At 38.1% G+C, this 9,266-nt stretch overlaps 1 non-coding gene across 1 annotated transcript; it reads right to left on the bottom strand.

The window, feature by feature from the left end:
- Positions 1-7,478: 7,478 nt before the first annotated feature.
- Positions 7,479-7,586, bottom strand: LOC148577341 (small nucleolar RNA R71). The gene has a single exon (XR_015903586.1). It is a non-coding gene; the product is annotated as a small nucleolar RNA R71 (small nucleolar RNA).
- Between the last annotated feature and the right edge of the window lie 1,680 nt (positions 7,587-9,266).

Genomic DNA, 9,266 nt, shown 5'->3' on the forward strand with positions numbered 1-9,266 from the left:
CTATCTGAATTCTGAGTTCCTATAGATGCCAATCATTCTGAACCTCAAGGGATAAAGTGAGATGCCAAAACTATTCAAGAGGCAAAAAGCTACTGGTCCCGCTCATTTAATTGGAGCTAAGTTTCATTGATAATTTGGAATTTATAGTATATTCTCTTCTTTTTATCCTATTTGATTTTCAGTTGCTTGAGGACAAGCAATAATTTAAGTTTGGTGTTGTGATGAGCGGATAATTTATACGCTTTTTGGCATTGTTTTTAGTATGTTTTTAGTATGATTTAATTAATTTTCATTATATTTTTATTAGTTTTTAATTAAAAATCACATTTCTGGACTTTACTATGAGTTTGTGTTTTTTTCTGTGATTTCAGGTAATTTCTAGCTGAAATTGAGGGACTTGAGCAAAAATCTGATTCAGGCAGAAAAAGGACTGCTGATGCTGTTGGATTCTGACCTCTCTGCACTCAGAATAGATTTTCTAGAGCTACAGAACTCCAAATGGCGCGCTCTTAATTGCGTTGGAAAGTAGACATCCAGAGCTTTCCAGAAATATATAATAGTCCATACTTTGAATAAGGATAGACGATATAAACTGGCGTTCAACGCCAGTTCCATGCTGCATTCTGGAGTCAAACGCCAGAAACAGGTTGCAAAGTGGAGTTCAACGCCAGAAACAGGTTACAAACTGGCGTTCAACTCCAAGAGAAGCCTCTACACGTGTAAAGCTCAATGCTCAGCCCAAGCACACACCAAGTGGGCCCCAAAAGTAGATTTCTGCATCATTTACTCAATTCTGCAAACCCTAGTAACTAGTTTAGTATAAATAGGACTTTTTACTATTATGTTTATATCTTTTGGATCATCTTTGATTAGTTTTATGCTATCTTAGACTTTTGTGAGGGCTGGGCATTCGGCCATGCCTAAACATTTATCACTTGTGTATTTTCAACGGTAGAGTTTCTACACACCATAGATTAAGGTGTGGAGCTCTGCTGTTCCTCAAAGATTAATTCAAAGTACTACTGTTTTTCTATTCAATTCAACTTATTCCGCTTCTAAGATATTCATTCGCACTTCAATATGATGGATGTGATGATCATGACAGTCATCATCATTCTCAACTTATGAACGCGTGCCTGACAACCACTTACGTTCTACCTTAGATTGAATGGATATCTCTTGGATATCTAATACAGGGGACCGAGTCCGAGTTATTAGTGTCTTCGTGGTATAAGTTAGAACCCATGGACAGCCATTCTTGAGAATCTGGAAAGTCTAAACCTTGTCTGTGGTATTCCGAGTAGGATTCAGGGATTGAATGACTGTGACGAGCTTCAAACTCGCGAGTGCTGGGCGTAGTGACAGACGCAAAAGGATCAATGGATCCTATTCCAGTATGATCGAGAACCGACAGATGATTAGCCATGCAGTGATGGCGCATTGGACCATTTTCACTGAGAGGACAGGTGGCCATTGACAACGGTGATGCCTAACATACAGCTTGTCATGGAAAGGAGTAGGAAGGATTGGATGAAGACAGCAGGAAAGCAGAGGTTCAGAGGGACGAAAGCATCTCTATACGCTTATCTGAAATTCTCACCAATGAATTACATAAGTACCACTATCCTATTTTATATTTTATTTATCTTTTACTTATCAATTCATAAAATCAGTTGAATCTGCCTGACTGAGATATACAAGGTGACCATAGCTTGCTTCAAGCCAACAATCTCCGTGGGATCGACCCATACTCACGTAAGGTTTATTACTTGGATGACCCAGTGCACTTGCTGGTTAGTTGTACGAAGTTGTGAAACAGAATTAAGAACATGAACGTGTGTATTGAGTTTTTAGCGCCTGATGAGCGGATAATTTATACGCTTTTTGGCATTGTTTTTAGTATGTTTTTAGTAGAATCTAGTCACTTTTAGGGATGTTTTCAGTAGTTTTTATGTTAAATTCACATTTCTGGACTTTACTATGAGTTTGTGTGTTTTTCTGTGATTTCAGGTATTTTCTGGCTGACATCGAGGGACTTGAGCAGAAATCAGATTCAGAGGTTGAAGAAGGACTGTTGATGCTGTTGGATTCTGACCTCCCTGCACTCAAATTGGATTTTCTGGAGCAACAGAACTCAAAATGGCGCGCTTCTAATTGCGTTGGAAAGTAGACATCCAGGGCTTTCCAGAAATGAATAATAATAGTCCATACTTTGCCCAAGTTTAGATGACGCAAACTGGCGTTCAACGTCAGCTCTCTGCCCAATTCTGGCGTCCAGCGCCAGAAACAAGCTGCAAAGTGGAGTTCAACGCCCAAACTGGCACAAAAGCTGGCGTTCAACTCCAAGAATGACCTCTACACGTGCAACACTCAAGCTCAGCCCAAGCACACACCAAGTAGGCCCCGGAAGTGGATTTATGCATCAATTACTTACTTTTGTAAATCCTAGTGACTAGTTTATTATAAATAGAACTTTTTATCATTGTATTCACAGTCTTGGTTACTCCGGTTCCCCTCTGGGGCCGAGACCAATGAACTTCATTATCACTTATGTATTTTCAACGGTAGAGTTTCTACACTCCATAGATAAAGGTGTAGAGCTCTGGTGTTCCTCAAAGATTAATACAAAGTACTACTGTTTTCTATTCAATTCATCTTATTTCGCTTCCAAGATATTCATTCGCACTTCAACCTGAATGTGATGAACGTGACAATCATCATCATTCCCTATGAACGCGTGCCTGACAACCATTTTCATTCTACATTAGATTGAATGAGTATCTCTTAGATCTCTTACTCGGAATCTTCGTGGTGTAAGCTAGAATGATGGCGGCATTCAAGAGAATCCAGAAAGTCTAAACCTTGTCTGTGGTATTCCGAGTAGGATTCAATGATTGAATGACTGTGACGAGCTTCAAACTCGCGATTGCTGGGCGTAGTGATAGACGAAAAAGGATAGTAAATCCTATTCCAGCATGATCGAGAACCGACAGATGAATAGCCGTGCCGTGACAGGGTGCATTGACCATATTCACTGAGAGGATAGGATGTAACCATTAACAAGGGTGATGCCTCCAGACGATTAGCCATGCCGTGACAGGGCATTTGGATCATTTTCCCGAGAGAAGACCGAAAGTAGCCATTGACAATTGGTGCACGAATTGTGAATCACACTTTTCACAACGCGTACCACTAACCAGCAAGTGCACTGGGTCGTCCAAGTAATACCTTACGTGAGTAAGGGTCGAATCCCACGGAGATTGTTGGTTTGAAGCAATCTATGGTTATCTTGTAAATCTTAGTCAGGAAGTCAATTATGTTTATCAGTTGAATTGTGAATAACCAAGAGAGCATAAATTAAAGGTTACTTGTTGTGCAGTAATGGAGAATATGTTGGAGTTTTGGAGATGCTTTGTCTTCTGAATCTCTGCTTTCCTCTGTCTTCTGATTCACGCACGCACGTCCTCCTATGGCAAGCTGTGTGTTGGTGGATCACCGTTGTCAATGGCTACCTTCCATCCTTCCAGTGAAAACTACGCTCACGCGCTCTGTCACAGCACGGCTAATCACCGGTTGGTTCTCGATCCGGTTGGAATAGGATTTACTATCCTTTTGCGTCTGTCACTAACGCCCAGCCTTCAGGAGTTTGAAGCTCGTCACAGTCATTCAATCCTTGAATCCTACTCGGAATACCACAGACAAGGTTTAGACTTTCCGGATTCTCATGAATGCCGCCATCAATTCTAGCTTATACCACGGAGATTCTGATTAAGGAATCTGAGAGATACTCATTCAATCGTATATAGAATGGAGGTGGTTGTCAGACACACGTTCATGAATTGAGGAAGGTGATGAGTGTCACAGATCATCACCTCCATCACAGTTAAGCGCGAATGAACATCTTAGATAGGAACAAGCGTGTTTGAATGGAAAACAGAAATACTTGCATTAATTCATCGAGACACAGCAGAGCTCCTTACCCCCAACAATGGGGTTTAGAGACTCATGCCGTCAGAGAATACAAAGTTTAGATCTGAAAAATGTCATGAGATACAAAATAAGTCTCTAAAAGTTGTTTAAATACTAAACTAGTAGCCTAGGTTTACAAAAATTGGATAAACTATGATGGATGATGCAGAGATCCACTTCTGGGGCCCACTTGGTGTGTGCTGGGGCCCACTTGGTGTGTGCTGGGGCTGACTTAAGCAATTCACGTGCAGAGGCCATTTGTGGAGTTGAATGCCAGTTTTTATGCCAGTTTGGGCGTTCAACTCCAGCTTTTGATCCTTTTCTGGCGCTGGACGCCAGAATTGGGCAGAGGACTGGCGTTGAACGCCAGTTTACGTCATCTATTCTTGTGCAAAGTATGAACTATTATATATTTCTGGAAAGCCCTGGATGTCTACTTTCCAACGCAATTGGAAGCACGCCATTTCAAGTTCTGTAGCTCCAGAAAATTCACTTTGAGTGCAGGGAGGTCAGAATCCAACAGCATCAGCAGTCCTTTTTCAGCCTGAATCAGATTTTTGCTCAGCTCCTTCAATTTCAGCCAGAAAAAGACCTAAAATTACAGAAAAACACACAACTCATAGTAAAGTCCAGAAATATGAATTTTTCCTAAAAACTAATAGAAATAGACTAAAAACTAACTAAAACATACTCAAAACTATATGAAATTATCCCCAAAAAGCGTATAAAATATCCGCTCATCAACAATGGTGATGCATTACATAAAGCCAGCCATGGAAAGGAGTAAGACTGATTGGATGAAGATAGCAGGAAAGCAGAGGTTCAGAGGAACGAAAGCATCTCTATTCGCTTATCTGAAATTCTCACCAATGATTTACATAAGTATTTCTATCACTATTTTATTAATTATTTTCGAAAACCCCATTACTATTTTATATCCGCCTGACTGAGATTTACAAGGTGACCATAGCTTGCTTCATACCAACAATCTCCGTGGGATTCGACCCTTACTCACGTAAGGTATTACTTGGACGACCCAGTGCACTTGCTGGTTAGTTGTGCGAAGTTGTGAACTATGGTATTGGCATCATGTTTTTGGCACCATTACAAGGGAAAGAAAGAGCGATGAATTTTACATAATCAAAGTGTAATCACAATTTCTGCGCACCAAGTTTTTGGCGCCGTTGCCGGGGATTGTTCGAGTATGGACAACTGACGGTTCATCTTGTTGCTCAGATTAGGTAATTTTCTTTTTGTTTTCTCTTCAAAAATTTTTCAAAAATCTTTCAAAATTTTCTCCTTTTTTTTCGAAAAAATTTTAAAATAAAAATGTTTTCAAAAATAAATTATTCTATGGCTTCAAAACTTTTAAGAATGAATTCTAGAGTTTCATGGTAACATGTTGAATCCTATCTGGCTGAAAAGCCATACCCAAACTCCTTTGGGATTGGTCTTCAACTAATCACCTCAATGGATGTAAATCCATTCTAAAGCTTGGCTGGCTATTAAGCCATGCCTGACCCTTTGATTGGAGCTTTAGACTAAAGAGCATAAGATTCCTGGAATTCATGTTAAAAATTTTAGAATCCTTATTTCTGTTTTTCAAATAATTTTCGAAAAAAAAAATAAAAATACAAAAAAATTAGAAAATCATAAAAATCAAAAATATTTTTTGTGTTCTTGTTTGAGTCTTGAGTCATGTTATAAGTTTGGTGTCAATTGCATGTGCATCTTGCATTTTTCGAAAAAATCATGCATTCATAGTGTTCTTCATGATCTTCAAGTTGTTCTTGGTAAGTCTTCTTGTTTGATCTTTGCATTTGCATGTTTTGTGTCTTTTCTTATTTTTCATATGCATTCCTAAATTCTTTATGTCTAAGCATTAAAGAATTCTAAGTTTGGTGTCTTGCATGTTTTCCTTGCATAAAAAATTTTTTTTCAAAAATATGTTCTTGATGTTCTTCATGATCTTCAAAGTATTCTTGGTGTTCATCTTGACATTCATAGCATTCTTGCATGCATCCATTCTTGCATGTTTTTCCCTCTCATCATAAAAATTCAAAAATCAAAAAAATATCTTTCCCTTTTTCTCTCATCAAATTCGAAAATTGAGTTGACTTTTTAAAAAAATTTTAAAAATCAAGTTGTTTCTTATGAGTCAATTCAAATTTTCAATTTGAAAATCTTATCTTTTTCAAAATCTTTTTCAAAAATAAAATCTTTTTCATTTTTCTTAGTTATTTTCGAAAATTTCAAAAATATTTTTCAAAAAAATCTTTTTCTTAATTTTACATCATATTTTCGAAAATAACAATAACAATTAATGTTTTGATTCAAAAATTTCAAGTTTGTTACTTACTTGTTAAGAAAGATTCAAACTTTAAGTTCTAGAATCATATCTTGTGATTTCTTGTGAATCAAGTCATTAATTGAGATTTTAAAAATCATATCTTTTCAAAAATATCTTCTTATCTTACCTTTTTCAAAAAAAATGATGATTGCAAAATATCTTTTCTAACTTCCTAACTTCTTATCTTTTCAAAAGTTGTTTCAACTAACTAACTAACTTTTGTTTGTTTCTTATCTTTTTCAAAACTACATAACTAACTCTCTCTCTCTCTAATTTTCGAAAATATCTTCCCTCTTTTTCAAAAATTCTTTTTAATTAACTAATTATTTTAATTTTTGATTTTTTTATTTTTTAAAAATTACTAATCTTTTTCAAAAAAATTATTTTTTCAAAAATTACAAACTCTTCTTCAGAAATTATTTTTCGAAAATCCTCTCCCTCTCTCATCTTATTCTATTTATTTATTCATCTGCTAACATCTCTTCCTCACATCACTCACCAAATTCGAACCCCCTCTTCTATCTGAGTTCGAATTTTTCTTCTTTTCTTCTTCTACTAACCATAAGGAACCTCTTTACTGTGACATAGAGGATTCCTCTTCTTTTCTTTTTCTCTTCTCTTTCTTATGAGCAGGGACAAAGAAAAAGACATTCTTGTTGAAGCTGATCCAGAACCTGAAAGGACTCTGAAGAGAAAATTAAGAGAAGCTAAATTACAACAATCCAGAGATAACCTTATTGAAAATTTCGAACAAGTAAAGGAGATGGCAGCCGAAAATAATAATAATGCAATGAGGATGCTTGGTGACTTTACTGTACCTAATTCCAATTTACATGGAAGAAGAATCTCCATTCCGGCCATTGGAGCAAACAATTTTGAGCTGAAACCTCAGCTAGTTTCTCTGATGCAGCAGAACTGCAAGTTTCATGGACTTCCATCTGAAGATCTTTTTCAGTTCTTAACTGAATTCTTGCAGATATGTGATACTGTTAAGACTAATGGAGTAGATCCTGAAGTCTACAGGCTCATGCTTTTCCCATTTGCTGTAAGAGACAGAGCTAGAATATGGTTGGACTCTCAACCCAAAGACAACCTGAACTCTTGGGATAAGCTGGTCACGACTTTCTTAGCCAAGTTCTTTCCTCCTCAAAAGCTGAGCAAGCTTAGAGTGGATGTTCAAACCTTCAAACAAAAAGATGGTGAATCCCTCTATGAAGCTTGGGAAAGATACAAACAGTTGACCAAAAAGTGTCCCTCTGACATGCTTTCAGAATGGACCATCCTGGATATATTCTATGATGGTTTGTCTGAGTTATCAAAGATGTCATTGGACACTTCTGCAGGTGGATCCATTCACCTAAAGAAAACGCCTGCAGAAGCTCAAGAACTCATTGACATGGTTGCTAATAACCAGTTCATGTACACTTCTGAGAGGAATCCTGTGAGTAATGGGACGCCTATGAAGAAGGGAGTTCTTGAAGTTGATACTCTGAATGCCATATTGGCTCAGAACAAAATATTGACTCAGCAAGTCAATATGATTTCTCAGAGTCTGAATGGAATGCAAGCTGCATCCAACAGTACTCAAGAGGCTTCTTATGCAGAAGATGCTTATGATCCTGAAAACCCTGCAATAGCAGAGGTGAATTACTTAGGTGAACCTTATGGAAACACCTATAATCCATCATGGAGAAATCATCCAAATTTCTCATGGAAGGATCAAAAGCCTCAACAAGGCTTTAATAATGGTGGAAGAAACAGGTTTAGCAATAGCAAGCCTTTTCCATCATCCACTCAGCAACAGACAGAGAACTCTGAACAAAATACTTCTAATTTAGCAAATTTAGTCTCTGGTCTATCTAAGGCCACTGTGAGTTTCATGAATGAAACAAGGTCTTCCATTAGAAATTTGGAAGCACAAGTGGGCCAGTTGAGTAAAAGGATCACTGAAATCCCTCCTAGTACTCTCCCAAGCAATACAGAAGAGAATCCAAAAGGAGAGTGCAAGGCCATTGACATAAGCACCATGGCCGAACCTGTAAGGGAAGGAGAGGACGTGACTCCCAAGAAGGAGGACCTCCTGGGACGTCCAGTGATCAATAAGGAGCTTCCCTCTGAGGAACCAAAGGACTCTGAGGCTCATCTAGAGACCATAGAGATTCCATTGAACCTCCTTATGCCATTCATGAGCTCTGATGAGTATTCCTCTTCTGAAGAGAATGAGGATGTTACTGAAGAGCAAACTACCAAGTTTCTTGGTGCAATCATGAGCTAAATGCCAAATTATTTGGTATTGAGACTTGGGAAGATGAACCTCTCTTGTTCACTAATGAATTAAGTGATCTGGATCAACTGACATTGCTTCAGAAGAGACAGGATCCTGGAAAGTTCATAATACCTTGTACCATAGGCACCATGATCTTCAAGGCTCTGTGTGACCTTGGTTCAAGAATAAACCTCATGCCCCTCTCTGTAATAGAGAAACTGGGAATCTATGGGGTGCAAGCTGCTAAAATCTCATTAGAGATGGCAGACAATTCAAGAAAACAGGCTTATGGACAAGTAGAGGACGTGTTAGTAAAGGTTGAAGGCCTTTACATCCCTGCTGATTTCATAGTCTTGGATACTGGAAAGGAAGAGGATGAATCCATCATCCTAGGAAGACCTTTCCTAGCCACAGCAAGAGCTGTGATTGATGTGGACAGAGGAGATTTAATCCTTCAATTGAATGAGGATAACCTTGTGTTTACAACTCAAGGATCTCTCTCTGCATCCATGGAGAGGAAGCATAAAAAGCTTCTCTCAAAGCAGAGTCAAACAAAGCCTCCACAGTCAAACTCTAAGTTTGGTGTTGGGAGGCCACAATCAAACTCTAAGTTTGGTGTCAAACCCCCATATCCAAACTCTAAGTATGGTGTTGGGAGGTCTCAACAAAGCTCTGCACATT

Source organism: Arachis ipaensis, chromosome B1 (assembly GCF_059453495.1).
Source record: "Arachis ipaensis isolate K30076 ecotype BB chromosome B1, ASM5945349v1, whole genome shotgun sequence".
NCBI lineage: Eukaryota > Viridiplantae > Streptophyta > Magnoliopsida > Fabales > Fabaceae > Arachis > Arachis ipaensis.